This window comes from Diceros bicornis, chromosome 6, assembly GCF_020826845.1.
Source record: "Diceros bicornis minor isolate mBicDic1 chromosome 6, mDicBic1.mat.cur, whole genome shotgun sequence".
In the NCBI taxonomy this organism is placed as follows: Eukaryota; Metazoa; Chordata; class Mammalia; order Perissodactyla; family Rhinocerotidae; genus Diceros; species Diceros bicornis.
The window spans coordinates 53222075-53244694 of record NC_080745.1 but is presented as its reverse complement, the minus strand read 5'-3'; the positions used below and the strand labels follow the sequence as shown (position 1 = coordinate 53244694).

General features: G+C 39.7%; 1 protein-coding gene across 10 annotated transcripts in view; it reads left to right on the top strand.

Annotated features, from left to right (window-relative positions):
• SGMS1 (sphingomyelin synthase 1) overlaps positions 1-22620 on the top strand; it is a 281381-nt gene that overhangs the window by 184887 nt on the left and 73874 nt on the right. For 7 of the 10 annotated variants that reach the window (XM_058543450.1, XM_058543443.1, XM_058543448.1 and 4 more), the window contains one exon: positions 3312-3392. The gene's annotated coding sequence lies outside the window, so the exon portion shown is untranslated. Of the gene's footprint in view, positions 1-3311; positions 3393-4555; positions 4678-5622; positions 5679-15288; positions 15576-22620 lie in introns of those variants that run through there. The other 3 variants (XM_058543454.1, XM_058543449.1, XM_058543452.1) reach the window with 3 other exon arrangements.

Sequence of the window (22620 nt, the reverse complement as noted above, 5' to 3'; positions counted from 1 at the left end):
CCAGAGAGACAGAATTTCTGATAAGATGGGCTTGTTGGTGCCTTTCCTATTGTAACATCTATTTTACATTATATTACAGCCATCAGATGGAAGATCTGTTCCAGGAAGGAGCCACCATGTCAAATTCTTTAGGCAGTTAGTGGGGGAGGTCAAATGTCCTTCAGAGAAAACAATCAAGGTAAAGAGATATATTTCAGGGTGGCCAAATTTTGATCTCCCACAAGCCTTAGTGCAAGTGCCATCCTCTAGCATCTTAGCTCTCAAATGCTCTTGGTTTTGATGCCCTCCCATCTCCTTCCACCATGGCGGAGGAGGCTTGGCCTCACCCTAGAAGACAGAGCGTACATTTAAAAAGGAATATATTCTTTTTAGTCTGGTTTTTGCTTGACCATAGTGGAATCTTACATTGTATATGAAGCATGATTGAGAAGTACTGGGCTTTTTTAACAATCCCAGCCAGGATTTATACGTCCAGATATTCTCTGTAAGTGCATCAGCTAAGTTAATTGCTCATATTCTGGTGATACTGCCATTGCACTGCATTCTTTTAAATGAACTTCATCTCAAACACCTTATAACTCCTTCCCCACCCCAGTTCTTAGTACAGTGTCTTCTGCCAAAATGGGTAGTTCATTAAAGTCGATTGTTGAAGTAATTTGTAATTCTTTTGAATAACCATAGTGGTGGCAAACTACCAATTTTGAAGATGAATTTGATTTCTTGAACCTATTAAAATATTTTCCATTATAGCAAATAAAGTGGGTTCTGTTAAAAAATCAGGAGTAACTAAATTGTAACAAGACAGATTTTCTTGTGGGCATTGTTCACCAGTTTTGAAGGTAAAAGAAGAGTATTCAACTTATTCTGAGCAGTCACCATCATTGGAGTGAGTCCCAAAGAGGATGACTTAGAAGGCGTCAAGTAGCACTTTTTTTTAGATAGAAAGTGTCATTTAAAAGTTAGGATTCCCTCACCTTTTGGGTCTTTTTTTTTCTTGAAAACATAGCTGACAAATCCGTACTGTTGTTGATGAGGCTGTAAGGTGAAGTTAGCCTTGGCCATAGGCTGTCTGCCATTCTTACTGTGGCTTTTATTTCCCACAGAGGCCTCCTAAGTACTTGGCGTTACAGTGCACACCAGAATAATTAGCACTGATGGAAATGATTCATTCCCTCTTTCAAGAATTTATCACCATAAAAAGAAACTCAGTAATGATATGAAGAATGCTAACAAATGCATAACTAGAGCTTTGTTTGCATGTTAGTAAAGGCTATCAACTAAGATGGTGATTTTTATTTAACACTCCATTCAGAACAACTTAGAAAAGTTTTATATTGTCAAAAGTATGATTTGAACCTCTCTCTAAAATGTTCACATAGGGAAAGAGTCTGAATTTAATGGTCTGTATAACCCCAATTGCAATTGTAACCGTGAATTTAATAGACTATCACACTTGCACTAGTAAACACAATAATTGCAATTATATTTTGGGGACATATTCTATGATGGAGCACTGGACATACATTATCTCTAATCTACGTAATTACTCTCCAAGGTCTGTGTTATTGTCCTTATTTTACAGACCTGGAAACTGAGGCTTAGAAGGATTAAATTATCTGGCAAAGACCACACTGCTCTTAAATAGCAGAGGGGGAGTTCATGCTTATTTATTTTAGACCTATATCAAACCCTTCTGCATTTCCCATGCTTTTCAAAGGGTTCCATGCCAAGTGACCAGGCATATAAAGCTATAGCTAGCCAACAAGCATGTTCCTCTCAGTGTTGGGTATAATCTACAAGTATTTGACTCTTCAGTCCATCCCTGCTATTTTTATTGATGTTGGCAAGTTCTTTCTTTGTTGCTAGGAAGCTCTCTGGATTTATGTGGTATTTGTCCCATTTTCTCCCTCTTTTATGCCCCCTTCCACACACACACATACACACACACACACACACACACACACACACACACCCCCTAATGGTTTGGATAACTTGAGGTTTCTATCAAGTCTATAACTGAGGTGGCAGTATTTCTCGTGGTACCTCAGTGTATGGAGCCGTTTTATAATTAATATTAATCTCTTCTCTCTGAATGACTTAACACTGAGGCTTCAGGTAAGGAAAGTTAACAGGTTCCTATTTAATAAGTGTTGTTTCCTTGGAGCCATATGTTCCTCACATAAACTGAGGAATAGTTGCATTCTACTTGGTAGAAGTTGAGTATTTTCATTTGGGGCTCTTCTGTGAAGGGAAAGAAAATAGAACTTCATATCCCAAGTATAACAAAAGTATAAAAAAAAAAGTAAAACATCATTCTGAATGACTTTGTCTTAGAAAAAGGAAGGCACTTTGCTGGGGATATTCCATTATTCCATGAATTATATGAACCTTCAGAATTTGAATTGGACATATGGACAAGGTAGCAAGTCTGATCACTGAGCATTGGTGTCCCTGGTTCTGGGATAATACCCTTGTTGGATCAAAGCATACTTGACTTTGGCAGATTATATCTTTCGTCTTATGAAATCCTCACAAACACACAGTATAGTAGAGGGCATTTGATCCTCTTTCGGAAATGAAGCAATTGAGGCTGGAAAAAGATGAATGGATTTTCCTGAGGTCACGTGGCTAATAAGTAGTAGGACTTTGAACCAAAGTTTTATCTGTGCGGTGTCCTTGAAACTAAAACATGCATTCGACCCTAGCAACCCTGACCTAGTCATCTAGTAATAGCTGGAGGGAAGCTGGAACAAAGAGAGCTGTCTGGCGCTCTCAGAAGCAGGCAGCCATTGTCCTGCTTCCTGTGTGGAAATTAGCTGGCTCCAGTGTTAGAGAGAACTGGAGGGAGAGAACTGGAGGGAGAGAACTGGAGGGAGGCCCTTGCTGCCTAGCTCACTGCAGTCCTAAGCACTAAGCCAGTGCTTCCTCCAGTCCTCCCAGGCAAATTAGTCACTCACTTTTTAGGAGAAATAAGGAGAGGGTGGAGGAGGAGAGATAGAAAGTGGGTTACTCCAATACTGCTCCCTCCCAGGAATCAGACTAAAAATCTCTTCTTGAAAACAAGGGAGGGTATTTTAAGGGTTCTCCACCCCAAATCCCAACAGTAGAAATACTGCTCTTTAAATATTTTTTCTCTTGGGGAGATCTTCTATGTTGTTATTCTCTCCTTCCTTTTTTGGAGAGAAAGGAAGAGACGACTAACTGTATTTTTCTCTGTGTTTGGGTATAAAGAAAGGAAAAGACTGATGTAGAAAGCAAGAAATGATCTTTTTGAGACATATAACTAATCAGATTCTTTCTCCTCATGACAGATGATGGAAATGTACTGGGACAATGGGAGAAGCCGGTAACTTATAGGAAACCAAGATGACAAGAATTTTTTTAAATAATCAGTAAGTAAAATTTTGTTAGCTCTTTAGAATTCTCTTGACTAATGGGTGAATTTTTTTCTAAGAAACCATGGTGAAAGAACAGCACAATCAAATAACTTAAAAGTTTAAAAGAGATAATGTTAAAATACACATCCAAACACCAGAAAATTGATGGTAACATATGAGAAATTATTCTTTCTTGGTAGGGTGTGTCATTTTAAGTTGCATGCATCAGTTTGGTGGATACAGGATAAGTATTTACAGAATTAAAAGAGGATTCTTTTTTATATTAAACTTGGAATAGCCCTTCTCAAATACAGATATTCTTGGTCCGTTTGTTTCCATGGACCTCATTTCTTACCCACTTTTTGTGGGTACATTTTGTAGGTAAATATGAATAAACTTGGTGAACATGAATAAAATTGAGCTCTTTGTCTACACCTTCTCCATATCCCACTTCGTGTATGTCATTTTTTACACATCAAAGGCCATTAATGTTTGCTAATTATCTCACAGTTATATGCGGTTGATTTTGGTTTCATTATGATAATGATAATCTTAGTACATGGAGTAGCTTAGTGGAAAGATCATCTATTTTTGAGTCATTTTTAGGCCTAACTCTTGCTCGTGTGCTTTTTAGTAGTTACTCAGCCTCTCAACCTCAGTTGACTCACCTGTATATTGGATTTGATAATATCTCTCGTGAAACAAAAGACTGTGTGGATAGTATTTTATGCTATGACTCATACCTTATAGAGGCATGATAAAAGTAGTTACTTTCCTTCCTCATGTTTGTATCATGATTTACAGTTTACAAACTTTTATTTTGACTGAGAAGATTAGCCAGCTCAACTTCCTCAGCTACTGTTGGGCAGTGGTCCGTTAACGTTGCAGGTAGTGATATTCAGGTAACTGTTAAGAGCTAGCCTTTCCTGGAGGAGGGGGTTGTCCTATTTGCAGACTTCCATGGTGTAAATACTCCCATCACGGCTGATTTCAAACTACCAACAAAGTCACCGCAAGCAGACGCGGGAAGTGATGTGCAGGAGCCCACCATTATATAGTTTTCCACCATCCAGATACAATAGTTGTAAGGAACACCCAGAGTATAGATAATAGTAAAATAGGAAGTGATGAGTTTGGAGTATTTATTATTTTGCTTTTAGTATAAGCATTTTAATTGTATGTTTATATGATTTAACTTTTAATGATGGCTGTGTTTCACTACTGGCTTGCTGAAAATCCTGAGAATATGACGGTCAGCTCTAGCGGACTGGTGCGAGCTGACTCCAGCACAGCTCTGATGGTAGGTTTCCTGTTGTGATGACATTTCTAAGCCACAGTTATTCAATTATCTGTCTCAGCCTTGGTGGTAAGAGTTTGGTTTGGTTGATAGAAGCAAAGTTTGGTTTTGACTAGGTAACCCAAGTTATCATGCTCACATAGCTTATGAAATGGAAGATAAGTGCTGAGATCAATTTAGAATTTAAAGCTATTAAGAGTGTGACTAGAGTTCTCAAGTTGTTAACTCAGCTTTGTAACTGGCCCTTGGCACCCCCACCTCTTCTGGCTGTTAAGTGACAATGCTTGTAGATGCTTCAGACTGGTCACTCCCTTTTGAACTTCCTTCTCTCCCTTCCCTGTCGCTCCAATCTGCATTTCCTCAAGTAGTGACACTGTAGGGACAGCAGCCAGGGTGCCTCCTGACTAACCACAGCATGTAGCTTTGCTTTTGATTTGGAAATTAAGTTTTAATGAAAGTGAGTTGTCTCCAGAGAGAGAGAAACAGAACCAAACCAAACCTGGGCAGTTTAAAGTTCATACTGGCTTGATTAAAATCTTTGGGAGTAAAATGGAGGGAAGAAAGGAAACTGGATCCGATATCTCAATATTTCTTCCAGAAGCAGCTTCTTCAGTTTTTCTAATTTGCCCTTTAGAAGGGAACAATTGAAGCCTGAAATTGCTAAGTAACAGCTAAGACTGTGGTGGTTGTTTTTATTTTAAATCTCACCCACCTAGTTCTCAAAACACATTCTTTATTGAACCTTAAAAAAAATGCCTTGGATATTTCAAAACATTCATTTGTGTCAGTTCCCTTAATCAGACTTACATAATCTTAAAACATTTATTTCCCTTATTTCCTCCTAAAACAAAAGATATTTATACTTCTACTGAGTCAGGGATGGACTTGGATTATTGCAAATCTAATTCTTTTCCATTTCAGGCAGAACCTCATGGATAGAAATCTGAGAGACTTGCCTCTGGATTAAGAAATATTGACCTGTATCTTAATCAAGTTGAATAAAGGTATCTCTGGTTACTTTGAAAGCAAACATGGGAGTAATAATTAACAGAAAAATTTCACCACAGTTAAAATATTCTGATTTATAATTTCTCTCTCCAGAATAGACCTTATGCTATTTCTGAACATCCCCAGTATAGATGAATTTTTGATTAGATCACTACTAGGTGTGTAGGCTTCAAATGTGTAAATTTTACAGCCTTGCTTTGTGTTCAGATCAACTCCCTCAGTAGTTTGCTGGATACCTGAAAGCCATGGGTTGTTAGAGTGGATCCCAGTAAAAATAAGACAGGCTTATTCCACTTCAGGGGTTGATGATAATCAAGCCTGAACACAGAAAACTATAATTTCAAAACAAATATGGTAGAAGATGTTATAAAAGATGTATTAAATACTGAGGAAACAGACGGGAGAGGGAAATTACCTGTGTGGCAAGAGTGGGCTAGAGAGTTTCAGGAGCAGATGACATTTGAATTGGGCGTTTAATGATTAATACCTTTTAACTAAAATACTTTTTTAAAAAGTATAAAGTTAACAATGCTAACTGCAAAGAACTTTAAAAATGTGAAAATTATTAAGAATAGAAAACTCATCAATATTATCACTACCCAGAGATAACATTATTAACATTGTTTTTTTGTATTCTGCCATACTCTTTCTGTGCCTAGATTACATACATATTTTTTTCTCCCTAAAATGGATTGTTATAAATATTGTGTGAATCCTGATTTGATTGACAATATCCTGAGACCATGCCACATCAATAAATATACATCCACATCATTTTTGTTATTGTTATATAGCATTCCATGTGTATGTGGTCTATAATGTATTTAACCATTTCCCTATTAGTGGGCGTTTAGGTTGTTCTCAACTTTTTGTTCTTATAAAGCACACTATGATGAATATCTTTGTGTATGCGTTATGGTGCACTTATCCAGTTATTTGGGCAGGATTTTTGAACAGAGTTGGGGTAGTGCTGAGGGAACACCCTACAAAGAAGAAACAGTTTGAGCAAAGAAGCAGAGGTAAGAAAGGAGGATCTCATTCTGGGGAAAGGCTACAACTGTAGTTTAGTAGAATGCAGAGAGAGAAGGGGAGTCTAATTAGGGCTGGATGTAGAAGATAGAGGGTCTCTGATGCTAAGCCCTTTATGCATTCTCAATTGGGAGCCATGTTGGAATCTACATCATACTTCAAATGACTCTGAATATCTTCAATTTTTAAAAATTTCCCTTATTTGGGGAGGAAATAAAAATCATTAATAGTCCTGCTTTCCAAAACTTCTTGAAGTTCTTAAGAAACTGTCAGTCAGGGAGTGAACAAGTAGTAGAAGTCATGGGAAAAGTGTGTGTATGAGTATAGAAAGAACTGTAAGACTAGGGGAGCTTATGATTTTGACAAGTGAAGGAAACATCATTAATAAATGTATTTTCTACACTTAAGGAATGTTAATAAACTATATGATGAAATTTAAAGATAAAGTTTGGGAAAGATATGAGTTAGGGGACAGTATTATAATTTAATAATACTACTACCTTAAATTTATTGGGTGTCTTTTTGTGCTTGTGTGTTTTAAATACATTGTTTTGCTTACTATCTCAAGAGCCTTCTTAGGAAGAGTCTAGGATTATCTCCATTTTGCAGGTGAAACGGAGGCCTCAGCGAAAGGCCTATTCGGTGAAAGAACACCAGACTTGGAATTCCAGTTCAGGTGCTGCTGGGGCCTTGAGCAAGTCTTGGGACTTCACTGGGATGGTTGTGAGGATATAGTAAGACAATAACTGAAAGATTATGAAAACAGCGTAAAGTACCATAGAAACGGAAGGACTACTTTTTATAATAGGATGCCTTGTTTATCATTACTGGAGGGAAGAATAGTACTTCTTTAGCCATTTTCCATTCCCTTTGTGGTAGATTATATTATTGTCAAAATATTTGCTCTTCCTTTCTACCCACCCTCCATCCGTCTGCTTTCCCACCCCACTGAGGGTTGACTCCCATGGCTGGCTTGGCCATAGAATTTATTTTGGCCAATGAAATGTGAATAACAATGACGTGCCATTTATGAGCAGCAGCTTTAATAGACATGGCCTGGTTCTGCCATCTCTCTTTTCTCTTTGCCATGAGACTAGCATGTCCCAGTTAGGGGTTCTCCTTCTGCCTTGGTCCCAGAGTGAAGAGGACGTAGTGCCAAGTCACATCTCACCTGCAGGTAACCAAACAGGAGCCAGAAATAAACCTTATTCTGTTGTTGGCCTCCAAAATGTTGGTGCTATTTTTTACTGGAGCATAATTTAGCCTGAACTGATATACTCCTTTTTCACCCTTTAGGTACCACCTTCTCTCCCTTTCAGGACATGCACACACACACACACACACGCACACACCCCTGTACAGAGAGCTTCCTTTTTAACTTGAGAGACAGTGCTCCCCATCAAGTGTTGTACTATAGTCTTTCTCCTGCATTGAAGAGGTCTACCTTTATCCAAGGTTATCACTACAAATAAGGCATTTAAATAAGGTATTTAAGGTTGACCAAGTTGACCCTTCATTTTTTTTCTTCCAAACATTTATAAAACATGTTCCGTGTCAAGGTTGGGACTTCTGGATGTTTAAGATAATCCAAGCCCTAGACCCAGCCTTCAGGACTCTCAGAGTATGATGAAAATGGATGCTGTGTACCCCAGTAGCTATAAAACAAGGCAGCAGTGTCAAGTGCTGAAGGAGAGTCTCACTTTAATAATCAGCAAACTATGTTCATGTAGGTGTCCCCTACATATGTATGCCATCCTTAAGATGTTCTTTAAGTGTCATTGCTTTGTGTTAGTTAAGCCTATCTTCCCCTTCCCTCTCTTCCTTAGCAAGCATTTACTGTACCATTTAATTTGTACTACGTGTTAGACTTTCTTATTCTCAATATGTAGTTTATAGTCAAACAATTTATACTGACTTGTTCACTAGTTTAGTATATGTGTCCTTTCTTTTGATGTATGTTGTAAACTCTTTAACTTCACAGATGACATATCTTAAATTTTTTCCCTGTAATATAAATTGCTTAACACACGATTACAACCAAGTTAAACTCTTAGTAAATTATTGACTGTTTTCTTTGATTTTTTTTCCCCTCTCAAGTTATTGTTCTTTTTTCCATGATGTATGAAGTGGAGTTCATTGTCGTTAGTCAGAGTGCTCCTTTCCTGTTTCTTTTTATGGTGTCTGACGTGTTTAAGGCTCTGGTGGGAGAACCAGTTTGTCCTAGCTTAGTAATACCTTACCTCAGTTTGGAATAATTTGGAGTTGACCAGTCAGATTTCACGTCACTTGTGTAATAATCTGAAGGGCTTTAAAGGATCTAACTTAATTTCATATTCCTAGTGATTAGTCCTGACTTTGGACCATGGAGTGAAACCAAAAGCTCCTAGAGGTCTGTGTGATAGGTCTAATAGTTTCTGGGTTAAGATAATATACCATTTAGCTGTTCCCTGCCTTTATGATTGAATTCAGCTATTTTCTGTCTTATTACTTCTAACCACCTCTCCACTGTGATTTCGAAAGGCACAAGTTAATTTATTATTAAAGTCCCATCTTGGACCAAGGGCTTTCAAACTTTTTTGTCCGACGTGCACAGAAAGAAATGATTGTCAGCCTCAGACAGGAAGGAGCACTTGGGGCTGCCATGGTTTCTCAGTAATGGTCTGCCTCTTAGGTTGGGTGTTGGGTTCATGATTGTTGATTTTAATATTATTTTCCCTGAAAAACATGTTAAATATATTCTCTCATATGTATTAAATACTGCATAACCAAAAAGTTTTTTTTTTAAGTGTGAAACACCGTTAATGCTGTTAAATGCAGCCATTGCATTTATACTGGCAGACCTGAGTCACATTAGTCAGTTATTTTTGCAATTTTAATTTTCTTTTAAAACACCTTGGACAGCTGTTTTAGTAGATAGTGCCCTCTTTTTTCAACAGGGCAAAAGAAATTTTTTATGAAGATACTCTTTATAGACCCTTGATTTTCAGAGATCTTCATGTAAGTACAAGCATCAGTATAGTTTAAGGCTTACCCAGAGAAATATTTTCTTTTGTTCTGCAACACAGAGGTACCTTCTCTTTGGAAGATATGGAAAGTTAATGTCTGGCTATTGACTGTAACTGCCCACTAGTCCTTCTCTTCTTTGCAGGGAAATCCAGATATTTACAGAGTCTGAAACATTAGCTCTCAGTCTCCTCAGCTGTAAGCCTGTGCCTGTCTGTCTGCTAGGAGTATCAGACATAATAGTCCCAGCTTTGGAGTCAAACATACACAGCTTTGAAGCTGGCTGTGACTCACCTTGACAAATGACCTTGGGCATCAAAACCTTCTTGACTCCCAATTTCCTTGTGGCTTCAGTGCGGTTGTTAACACCTGCCTTGCTCTGTGTTGTGTACAGATTAAATGTAAAATAATATGTGTACAATGGAAGCCACTGTCATTACTAGATACTCCGTAAATGAATTAAATTGAGCATGTTTTTCTTGTTCTAGGTGGAATTTCAAATACATTTTTCTACAGGAACAATGTTATAAATGGGATTTGAGTATAATATTAGAAATATTATTAACATTTTACTTCAGAGAAATCATGAATTACATAGGCTTTTAAAGACTGGCCAGAGAAGCCAATCTCTACATTTTGTCTTTAGTGAAACAGAGATAGATGCATTTCAGGTGCTACATACTAGTTCATTAACTTTAGACTCTAGAAGTGAACTTTTAGAATGTAATTTATTACCAGGTTGAGGACTGCTTAGATAAGCTTTTGCATTAGACATAAAATGGAATTTCGGGCCGGCCCTGTGGCTTAGCGGTTAGGTGGGCGTGCTCTACTACTGGCGGCCTGGGTTCGGATCCCAGGCGCACACTGACGCACCGCTTCTCCAGCCATGCTGAGGCCGCGTCCCACATACAGCAACTAGAGGGATGTGCAACTATGACATACAACTATCTACTGGGGCTTTGGGGAAAAAAAAAAAGGGGGAGGATGGGCAATAGATGTTAGCTCAGAACCGGTCTTCCTCAGCAAAAAGAGGAGGATTAGCATGGATGTTAGCTCAGGGCTGATCTTCCTCACAAAAAAAAAAAAAAGGAATTTCTTAATAGATAGGTGGTGATGTTTTTTGGGCAGACAAAATGATCCCTCCTTCCCACTTCTGTGAAGTAAACTCACCTTGTGGAGAACTTACTGCTCTTCTCGCCAATCCAACTAGGTATTTCTAGTGTAGACTGGCCAACATGGGACCTTGGCCACTGAGTGGGTGTATGGCCCCAATCTGGACCAGCATGAGTTTTTCTTGAGAATTTTTAAAATTACAATCATAGAATAGTACCTCTTAGTGGCAGAGCTGGGAATTAAGTGAAAGAAGGCAGATTTCAGGAAAGGAGAATGAAGCAAACCTGTAGAAGCAAAGATGCCATCTTGTCCTGGTAGAGTTCATTTTGAATTGATCCTAAAGCCCAGCTACCCCTATGGCTGTCTGGCGGCTGTGTTATTTAGAGTCAATACATCCTACCTGGCTTTTCCTGCACTGCTTCAAGTGCCATTTCTATAATCTGCAAGTTAAAGAGTGCTGACTAATTCATTTGGTTGTTTATGCTTGAAATATTTAAGAAGTCAGTGTCTTGGGGCTGGCCCAGTGGTGTAGTGGTTAAGTTTGCATGCTGCGGTTAGGTGGCCCAGGGTTCACGGGTTTGGATCCTGGTCGCAGACCTACACACCGCTCATGAAGCCATGCTGTGGCGGCGTCCCACATACACAATAGAGGAAGATGGGCACAGATGTTAGCTCAGGGCCAATCTTCCTCAGCAAAAAGAGGAAAATTGGCAACAAATATTAGCTCAGGGCCAATCTTCCTCGGCGCCCCCCCCCCCCAAAAAAAAAGTCAGTGTCTTTGTCATGGGCAATTATAATTAATATAATTGCATAGTAGGACATCTGATTTATGACACAGCTTTTTGAGAATGATGGTAGTGTTTATTCCCTCTCATAAAAGCAGAAATGTATTGGCACTAATCAAAGTATACTAGTGACTCTGTGTGTGTGTCTATGATAATGACTCTTGGCAGAGGCATGTTGTAATACAAATATGTAACTTTTGACTTTAAACCATATAAGCAAATGTATACTTATGATAGTTCTAGTAGTTATGAGTTTCCTTGAAAAACTGCATTTTGAAAAACTAAATGAACTGCCTTGAAAAACTAAGTGGGTACCATTTATGCATTTAGGAGCACTTGTAGGTAAATAGGTAGATGTTTGTAGCTATACCATGTACACTGGGAGAGAGATTCATATTTAAGAAGTTAGTAATTTGGCAAGATTGTCAAATATGTATGCATGTGTTCCTTGCTTGAAAGGGAAGATAGAATGACTTATTGCCTCTGTTCTCTTCAGTGAGTTAGTGTTTAGAGAACTGAGATTTTATATGACAACACTCTTTTGTAAACTCGACTTCCCTTTAGTAAGTATCAGATTTGCTTTCTCAGTAGTAGCATTCTGTATTGTTGGAACATGTAACGAGCAAAGAAAGGTGTCTGCCGCTTGGGTTTTGCTTGCCAGCTGGTTTTAACAGCTATAATATTTGTTTATTCTTGATATCAGCAGTCAAAGGGAAAGTTTTCCTTTCTCCTTTGTGGCTGTTATATAACTTAAACATCATTATATCAACAATGACTATTTATTCAGAATCTGCTAGGTCCTGGGGGATATAAGGCCTCTGAAGCACAATCTCTGCCTCAGATGGACTTGTGTCATCTGGTGAGAGAGAAAAGTCAGGGATCTCAGAAAGATGCAAAGGCACTCTAAGTTAGTTGTGAGATGGAGGCATAAAGAATCAGGTCTGTAGCATTTGAAGGAGAGGAGAGATCCCCAGGGTTTGGGCCAGTGAGGAGGGTTTCCAGGAGAAGGAAGCATTTGAGTGGGTCTGGAAGGTGGTAACTAGTAAGAAGAGTGAGCAACGGTCATCAGACCCAGGGTATGGTGTGGTCCCAGGTGTGGAGGTGATAATGTGCCAACTGGTTTAGGGGAACAAGTAGACCAGTTGGGTTATTTGGCAGAGGGTTTTTTAAGTGGAAGATAGGGATTGGAGAGGTGGAGGCCAGCTGCACATCATGGCATTGGGCTCGTGGGCTAATTGTCACTTTTTTTTTAAACTGTAGAATGACAGTCTTTGTACTTTGCCTTTTAACTTGAAGCAACAAAGACATCCTAGAAACAGTTGTCCTTTTTCTATTATGAGAATGTTTTAACAACGTTGGTACTGGTGTTCTTTTTGAAGCATAAGGATTATTGGAAAAATCTTTTAAGTGCTTTAAGTTATGATTGTAGGTGAACACATTTATGAAGCTCTCCTTCGTGAACAGAGTACCTACTCTGTGAATTTTAAGCTTCACTTGATCCTAGGCAATAGAAACAAACTAGATTATCTCTCTCTTTCCTGTGTGTGCTTTCTTTCCCTTCCTCTTTCATGTATCTCAGTGTATCTATATATGTCTGTGCACACATAAAATTGCATTTTTCAGACTGCAGTGTTATGACGTTTACTGAGTTGCTCAAATACACGTAGGTTTAATATAGTCTTCTCATATAAAAGAGCTGCTGTCCTTGGTATAACAGTCAACATATTATCAGTTTGCGGAGTATAATTGATTGTAATAGTTTTGTAAACAGAAAATCAGTATGCTTAAAATACGTATTAATTTTCATGAATGTTTGAGGAAAGTTATCTATAAAGCAGATGTTTTCCTTTTGAACTCTACTATGAAACTATAGTTGTTTGATTGATAGAGAAAAGTTTTATGACATGATGGCATGCTAGACTTTGACATTTATCATGTGATGCTGATGATGTGTTGGGAGCACAGAGGGAGGGACCTGGCAGCTGGAACAGCAGTTGGGAGACACTCAACCTCAGTAACCGTGACGTGAGGAGATGAATGCCTGAACCAGGAGTGGAAAAAACAGTGCAGATGTGAAAGACACTAGGAAGTTGTCATCATACCTGTTGATAGTGAATTGTCAAAAGAGAGGGAGGGAGCTCACTTGATTCCAGAATTTAACTTCAAGTGTCTAGGACAATAAGATTACCTTCTTGAGGAATATGAGAGTCAAGAGAGATTTATCGGCTTCATCCTCTAGGATACAGGCCCAGTTTATGCCTGTTACTAAGGATAAATGTTAGGTTATAGGCTTATCTTGTGCTTGCCCTTTTTGACCATAAGTTGGTCTTCCAACTGGAAGAAGTCTTAGATATCTTCAGAGAGAGATGAAGCAGTTTACCCAGGGCCACACACCAGGTCACTTCCTGGCGGAGCTGGGATTAGGATGGGAGCTTTTGACTCCCGGTGCAGTGCTCTTTCTACTCTTCCATGCTGGTTTGGAGAAAAGAATAGCATTTTAGAAAGGGCTCTTGACCTCACTTTAGATCTTATCTTTGGCTAATGAGTATTTTGAAAATCTTTGCCTGTAGCATGACTGGTTCTAAACAAATATGAGGAAGTTAAACTTGGGAGATGATCTCCAAAGCCAAGAAGGTTTAATTTATAACTTAGAAAAAAATCTTCCTCTGGAGAAACTATCTACCCTCACTAGTAAACAACTCATTTCTCAACTGGTCCTTGGGACCTAGCAGCTCTATAGTCTCCTGTAATTTGCCAATTCCCAACTACTTAGTTTCTTTTAAATATCTTTATTCCAAAATAATGTTTAGGGCACAGTGACCCAGATAAGAATGAATATTTCCAAAATCACTCTTACTTTTTTAAAAATTGGTTTAATTTGACATAAATAAAATCATTCCAATTTTAAGCCTTTTTTTTTTTTGCTACTAATAAAATTTCTATTGTATAAGAATACCAAATCCAAGAATCCTAAACCAAAAGTTTCTTCACCACTTAAATAAGGGACTCAGACCATGCAATACCAATAACTATTTCAGTTCTAGAATTCTTTGGATAGTTTAACATTGAAAAGAATAAAAAAAAAATTATGGGCCAGTTTGTCCACAATTTTGGCGATTCTGATTCAAGACTGAGAGGGGCAAGACAGCAGTTTTTGAGCGCCTACTGTATGTCGAGCGCGGTGCCAAATACTTTGCATGTATTATTCCATATAATCTGCCCCACAAACTCTGTTAGGTGGGCATTTTATCCCCCTCATTGCAGATAATTAACTTGCCCAAGGTCATAGTGTGTCAGAGGTCAGGTCTGAATCTGCTTTGATGCCGGATCCCACGCTCTTTACAACCAGGATCTCTGCCTAACTCAAGAACTTTTGCTAAGTAATAGAAATTAACGTACATCCACGGGTCAAATATCATAACAAGATTAAGCCTTGTGTCGTAAAAGTTTAAAAAAAGGCAATCTGTCATTTTCTTGAAGTTGTTAAAGGCTGAAGTTAAAAAAAAAAAAAAAACTGTAAAAGGTTCCTAAGCCTGATATAAATCAAGAAAGGAAAGTTCCGCCTTAACTGACAGTGAACACGCTTATTGGTAGGATTGCACGGGCTGACTCATTTCTTTTTTGCTGTGTTAGAAGGCCGCACCCTGCATACCAAAAAAACCTCTGCTGTCGGCCACACTGGCGGCCTCCCTGCTGGAGCCCCAGATTGGACTAGGCGGCCGTGCTCGCAGCTGCCCCCCAGAGAGGACCCGCCCTCCCGCCTGCCGGGGCGCAAGGCTCCCCACCGCCGCCGTCCTTGCACGCCGGCCGGGCAGGCAGCGGGGCACGCCCCAGGGGCGGGGGCTGGGGGTCGGCGCGCCGCTGACCGCCTGCGCCTCGCCACCTGCGCCGGGGCAGGCAGCGCGCACAAACTTGTTGCCCAGGGAACTTTGCCGGAGACTTTGCCCCCAGGGCGGAGAGACCGTAAGTGTTGCTCCTTCTGAGATGCTGTCGTTCATTAAAATGCTCTCTGGGGGGAGGGGGGTGCGTTGTAGCGCTCAGAGACGGAGGGACCTGGTTAAAAGCAGGGAGAAATAGCCTTTCTTGCCTTGCAGAAAACACCCAGTAACGCAGTCGTTGTGCCATTCCTTCCACTTCGCGAAGTAAAGGGAATCTTACTTTTTACTGGATTCCGCTTTGATGATGAAATGGGCAATAACTATTTACACCTGAGAACGCTGACAGTGTAGTTGCTGAAACATGGGTCAGGGTGTAGGTAGGCTGCATCACCAAATGCTCTCAATTTTGTAGGGTGCTTTTGAGAGCCAAGGATCAGGGGGTGGTTTCGGTTTGGGGTTATCACGTTTTCCTAATGGAGAGAGTTTTTGAAGGAGTGGGATTGTATTTACAGTTTGGTTACTGAGTTTGGGGGAAGTACTCACTTTTGAAAATTTCCCTCTCTGTACGAAAGGGACTTGCAGCTAACTTGTCGGCTGGTTGGGAGCTAGTTGGTGAGTGAGATGTGTTCAATGCCAGAAGGAAGCACGTGCGCACCATGTCTTGAAATGAGCAGGTTTACTCCACAGCTATGCTTTCTATTTATTGTGGCCAGGTAATTGCTCTTGTGGAATTTGTGAAAATAAATACACTGAGTAGAATGCATGGCGCTTGCGGTTTTTTTGTTGTTTTTTTCTATTTGTGTTGCTGTGTGTAGTTGTTACTTAAGTTGTACGACAGTGGGAATCGGGAGACTTAAGGTCTGTTCCCATTCCACTCTTAACTCTGTTGAGTTATCACTTTTAAATTTATGTAGAAATAAAGTCAGTGAGCTCCTTAAGAAATCTGCTTTTTATGTAAGAAGTTAGCAAGTGAATAGAGCTTTGTATGGTGCAAGTAAATTATTTTCTTGCAAGAGGATAGGGAGGTAGGGGACAGGAGAAGCAGAATCTTGTGATTATTGCTGTTTTGCTAAGGACGTACACAGTGTGACAGACACGTATCACCATCAGGAAGCATGGACTGTACTGGAAAGGCAGGCTGAAGACATCCCAGTAGCATAAAGGGGGACAGGAAAATTATAAACTGAATTATAGTTACAAATATGAATTATGAAGTTATGAATAGTATTACACTTCCTTCATTTGTGAAGATATAGACTCTAATGCAATAGAGCGACTCTAACAAAAAGAGAGTGAAGTTCTTTGCAGCTGACTTTTTTAAATCTATGAAGGAAATTTCTCTAGAAAGAAATCACTTCTAAGTGGAATAATTAAGATAATTTGTTAGAATTTTTAGTTACACTTTGAACTCCTAGTGACACTGTTTCCAAGCTTATAGGCTGATTGTTAAGCTCAGTTGCTTTAAGTTGAACTGATCAAGTGCCTCTGTGTGAGCGAGAACAGGTTGGGCTCCCATTTCTATTGGGAAACAGCCTGTGATGTTGAAAGAAGTGGCCTTAAGTCCACTGGGGTAGTTGGAAAAGCTCCCTCAGGTGGTGAGAATGGGAAACTGTTAAATCTCTGAAATGTCTAAAATCTAAAGGGATAATTAAATTTGGATTTTGATTTGAGTTTCCCCTAATAGTTCTAACAGAGCCGATCATGTAAGGGCCTCCTTTTTATCAGGCACTAGGATGCTTTGCACCCACTACCTCATTTAATTTTCATCATAATGCTGAGAGCTAGGGGTATTATTATCTCTGTCTTATAATTGAAGAAATAGCCTCAGCAAGGTTACATAATCTCTAAATTTTACAGCTAGTTAATTTAGTTTACACTAGAAGTTAGCATCTAAGGTTTGTGATTTTTCCCACGTGACTCCAATTGCTCCTAACATAGTGTTGATTTTTCTGTGTGAAATAATCCAGAGGAGGTTCTTGGTTCAAAGCAGATTTTTAAGTGATTTTAAAAGTTCCTCATTGTCCCAGTGCCAAAATATCAAAGTTCAAGGAATAATGCATTTACTCTGGAAGCTTGTGGTTTTCAACTATTAACTAAGCAAGCCCTATTCTCGATGAGCCTGTTAATATGCGTGGCTGCCTCATAGTTGCTGATTTTTGGTAACTTTCTCCCGTTTTTTTCTGAAGCACTTTTAGTTTTGGGCATGCATATTCTTCCTGCTCCTCACAGAGTGCAACTGAGGCGTTCTCTAATTGTAAGACCAAGCAGCTGGTCTGTGGAGTTCCAGTGGTTGAATTATCTGTGTGCGTGCACACCCGAGGTATTTTGTTTGCCATGTGAAATGTTTTTGAATTTCTGTTAGCACTTAGGTTAGTGTTGAACTTGTTTAAGAATGGTGACGTCATGAATGTCACACTCTGTGAGTGCTAAAACTTTTCTTGTGAAATGCAGGTGGGAAAGTCTCAGTGTGTCTCAGCAGGGGCAGCCCATTCTGAGAGAGTGCATCTGCTACATCATCTGTTGGGATGTCATAGTAAGAGACAACAATGCCACCTTCTTAGGAGACCGTGAACTACAGCATCTATTCTAGGACCGGGGATTGCTCACACCCTCACCTCATATTCTCACTATGTATTTGATGTGGAACGCTCACCCACCTTCCCAAGAAAAGCATGGATGCCTTGACCTCCTCCTTAAACCTCTCTGAATCCTAGCTGCTTTAAGTGACTTGAGTTCTTGAGGATGTTTAAATGACATGCCAGTGTGATGATAAAACCGCTTGGGGGTGATCTTGCAAAAGTCACGGAGAGGAGGAAGTGTGCCAGACAGCTTGATTTTCAAAACTGGAGAGATGGTAAATTCTGGAAACTTTAGGTTCAGAGCTTATGTTGGTGTCTAGCAGAATTGTAAATCACATTTTTTGAAGAAATGGATAGGGGTCACTTAGAAAAAGTGGTGGTGATCAGTATCTAGCATCACTCATTTACAATTGACTTCATTTCTTTTTTGATAGTTACTGGACAAGTACATCGGCATTGCCATAGATATGACATACCTACTTCAGCAAAACGTTTAACAAAGTGCTTTGTGTTCTTTACTGAAGATTCACAAATGTGGGTTGGACAGCACTATAGATAAGTGCGTTTGTATCTTGTCATATCCAAAGAGGGATGATCAGTAGGATGATGTCAGACTTGAGTAAGGTGCCAGCACTGTGCCTTGACGAGGGCACTTGATGCAGCTGGAGAAACAAACGCAATAGTAGAGATAGAGTATTTAGCACCAAGGAGGTGATAATGCCACAGTTCTTTGAAGCACTGTAGATAAGACAAGCCTGACCTTGGGCAAGTTATGTGAGCGTTGTGTGCCTCAGTCTCTTCATTCATAAAATGCAGGTACCTACCTCATACAGCTGTTGAAGGTGTTGAAGGATTAAATTAGGTAATCCATGTGAAGTGCTTAAAAACAGAGCCTGACAGCAAATTGGATGTGTTAGATGTTAGTCTTTTTGTTGTTGCTCCTACTTTTATGACTTGAGGAAATGTTGTGCACATTTCTGGGTTTGTGTTTAAATGTGTGTCCAGAATGGGGTAATCAGGTTTTGGAGAGGCTCTAGAAACTGTTTGAACAGTGGTTGAAGACAGTGGGGAAGTATACCTTAGTATGAGACAGTACTTATATACTGTAAAGTGAAATAGAGAGGGTCACATTCTGGATTCTGTACATTTCATCTGGTCTAAAAAGTGCTTTCTCTTAAGAAGCTGTAGCTTGGTATAAGAGAAACCTTCACTAAACTAGGATTTAGAAGAGCTCTTTCCTAGTATCAGTACAATCTTTAACTAGTTATGTGATCTTAGGCAGTTAGCTTAACTCAGTGGTTCTCCACAGGGTGCAATGTTCCTCCTCAGGAGACCTTTGGCAATGTTAGGACACATTTTTGATTGACACAACTGGGGTGGCGAGGTATGCTACTGGCATTTAGTGGGTGGAGGCCAGGGATGCTGCTTACATCCTGCAATGCATAGGACAGCCCCCACATCAAAGAATTATTCTGTCCAAATGTCAGTAGTGCTGAGAGTGAGAAACCCTGGCTTAACTCTTCAATGTATGTCTCTCTCTTTGTGAAATTGGAATACTAATCTTTGCTTTAGCAACATCACAAAGTAGCTTTAAGAGTATATTTGTGAAAGGGCGTTTGAGAGTTAATGTATTCTGAAATCTGCATATGTATACCGCATACACATTTTATCAGCAGCAGCACAGTAAAATATCATTTTCTCCATTCCCTGGAGGAATATATTACAGTGGTTTGAGAGTCAGATAAGCCTATGCTCGAATCTCAGCCCTACTGAGTTAACCTGCTGTGTGATTTGGGGCAAGTTTCTTTATCTGTGAAAACTCAATCCCTATTTCAGAGTTTGGAGGAATAAACAAGGTATGCTTGTAAGTCTTATAGCATGGTCCTTAGGCACAGTGGTAAGCTCTTGTTTTTTATATTAACATGAGGGGCGGGGGGTAATGGGATTGAATGGTACTTCTTAAAATGTAAGATTTGGAAAGAGAATGAATAAAGAAATTGGATTTTTAATAGTTAAAACACGAAAAATGAAAAGGCTTCTTGTCCTCAGAATTGAGGAGAGGTAAATGTCTTTGGAAGTGTTACTTTGGCCTTGTAGGGAAGGGTGAACATAATATCCACTAAGGTGAGAAGCATTTATTAGAAGGTGGGGATGAGTTGCATGGAAAACCAGAGTCATCTACTCATATTAGCCTGGAACTAGCCAAGAATGTAATTTCTGTATTTGTGAATTGCTCAATTATAAAAACTTGTAATGTTTGTTCTTAAGCAGTGTAATTTGCCCTATTTTTTTCATCTTACTCTTGATGTTATGGTTTCTTATTAATTATTTTCCAATGCCTTAAGATGGAAGCAACACACCCAGCCAATGTATGTGCAAGTGTGTCAACTTTGCAGTCTTAGTGATTTCCTGTACCCTTTCAGCCTCCCCACAAAAGATAAAGCTTTCATGTGATCACTTTTTTGTCACCTCCAGTCATGTATCAGCTATGGAACTAGGAGTCTGGAGACCATCTACCGGTCCCACTGTTTTCCTGCCGCTATGGCAACCTATAGCAGCATGTAGCATATCCATAATATCAGTTGCAAGTTAATGTATTTGACTTAAGAGTGTGATTTTTTTGTGATACGGCTTGGGTGGAAAGATCCTCGAGTGTGCACAGCACTGTCTACTTTGTAAAGGCAGAGCGTTTTGCAACTCTGTTCGTCTTCCAAGAAGGTAGCAGTAAGAGACCCAGCAATGAAAAGTTCCCTGGCTTGGGAAGAGGATCTTAGTCAGGTTGGAGAATAGAAGTTAGTTAGTGATTTTTTAAAGAGAGGTTGCTTTTAATTTTCTTTCTCAAGGTCCCTACTGCATTTGGACTGAATTGTTTAAAGCTCACATAAACATGTGACTTAAGCCCTCAAATGGAGCAGGTTATAGGACCCCCTGCCCCCAGCAGCTTGCCCATCTGTGGGCATCTGGAAATCTTTCCTCTTGGAGCAGTGGGGAGAATTCACAGCTGGCTCATACCACACCGCTGGAGTAATGGCAGCCCCGAGGTGCAGTGCAGCAGCCACTGCCTAAGTGGCATGTAGAATGGGAGTGACTTGGGGATCAAAACACACTTTTGAGAAATTTATAATGCCAACCGTAAGCTCTGTTAGTGCTTGTAAGCCTTTAAACTAACCTTCAAGCTTACTTAACTCTCCTGATTGTACAGAAATAGAAGGTGATGTTCCAGACTCTCACAGTCTCAAGCTGCCCCGGAGTTACTAGGTAAGCAATATTGACAAAAACTCAGTGAGTCTAATGGAGAATCCTGAACCGGTTACGCAAAATTGCATACCTCTATGGGGTCAGAAGGCAAGGCTTTGATATTCCAGCCAAGCCGAAAGTCAGGTTAATAATAAACTGAAAGAGGTGATAGACAAATTATAATTTTAGATGATGCCAGTGACCACAATTCTGGAGACCTGATAGATGATTTCTCCACTTTAGGTTCATCCTCATCACGTTGATTTCTCAGATGTGGGTGAGACTAGAAAATTCCGTGAGCCGATGAAAGTGTTGTTGCAAGTGTTTGAAGACTAATTATGTATTTGCAAGGCTCCTGGGCATCAGCGTGGTGAAATTCTGCAGTATTTTCTGCCAAAATCCCAAGTTCTAGACTTGTGCTGAGTTAACAGATCTAAAGATAGATTTCTTTGTATTTTGAAACTAGAGTTTCATCAAAAGGCCCAAACACATTTTAGACATGTAAGGAACAAAGAGATTTAAAATGTCAAAGTAGGTAGGAACAATATACCTCACTACCCGTGTCATAGGTCTGTTTGCTTGTATTTTTTAAAGAGTTTAAGTTTAGCATGTAATGAGTTCTTTAATATACTTCTTTAAATATAGGTTGTGGGTGTAGTTTCCTTATGTTTTTTTTTTTTTAATATGATTTTTTCTTTTTTTTTTTTTTTTGAGGAAGATCAGCCCTGAGCTTAACATCCATGCCAATCCTCCTCTTTTTGCTGAGGAAGACCGGCCCTGGGCTAACATCTATTGCCAATCCTCCTCCTTTTTTTTCCCCTTTTTCTCCCCAAAGCCCCAGTAGATAGTTGTATGTCGTAGTTGCACATCCTTCTAGTTGCTGTATGGGGGACGCCACCTCAGCATGGCCAGACAAGTGGTGCGTCGGTGCGCGCTCGGGATCCGAACTCGGGCTGCCAGTAGCGGAGCGCGCACACTTAACCACTCAGCCGCGGGGCCGGCCCCCTCCTTATGTTTTTTTTAAGAGGTCCCTCCCACTTCCCTGAAATTCCTAAAGCCTTCATTTCACTGTGGAGTTACTGGCTCCAACCATAGGTGTGGTATGTGTGTACCATACATGAGGACCAACAGGTAGATCCCTTCCCCTTTGTGATGTGGAAAAAAAGATCCCACTGCAAAAGAAACTATAAAACACATCTGTAATGAATGGATTACAGAAAGATAGACAAAGAAAGTAAAGAGATTAGGTGGCTTCTAGGACAGAATTATAATTTGGTTAAAGGTACTGACATGTTAGTCTGAAAGGGGATTTGT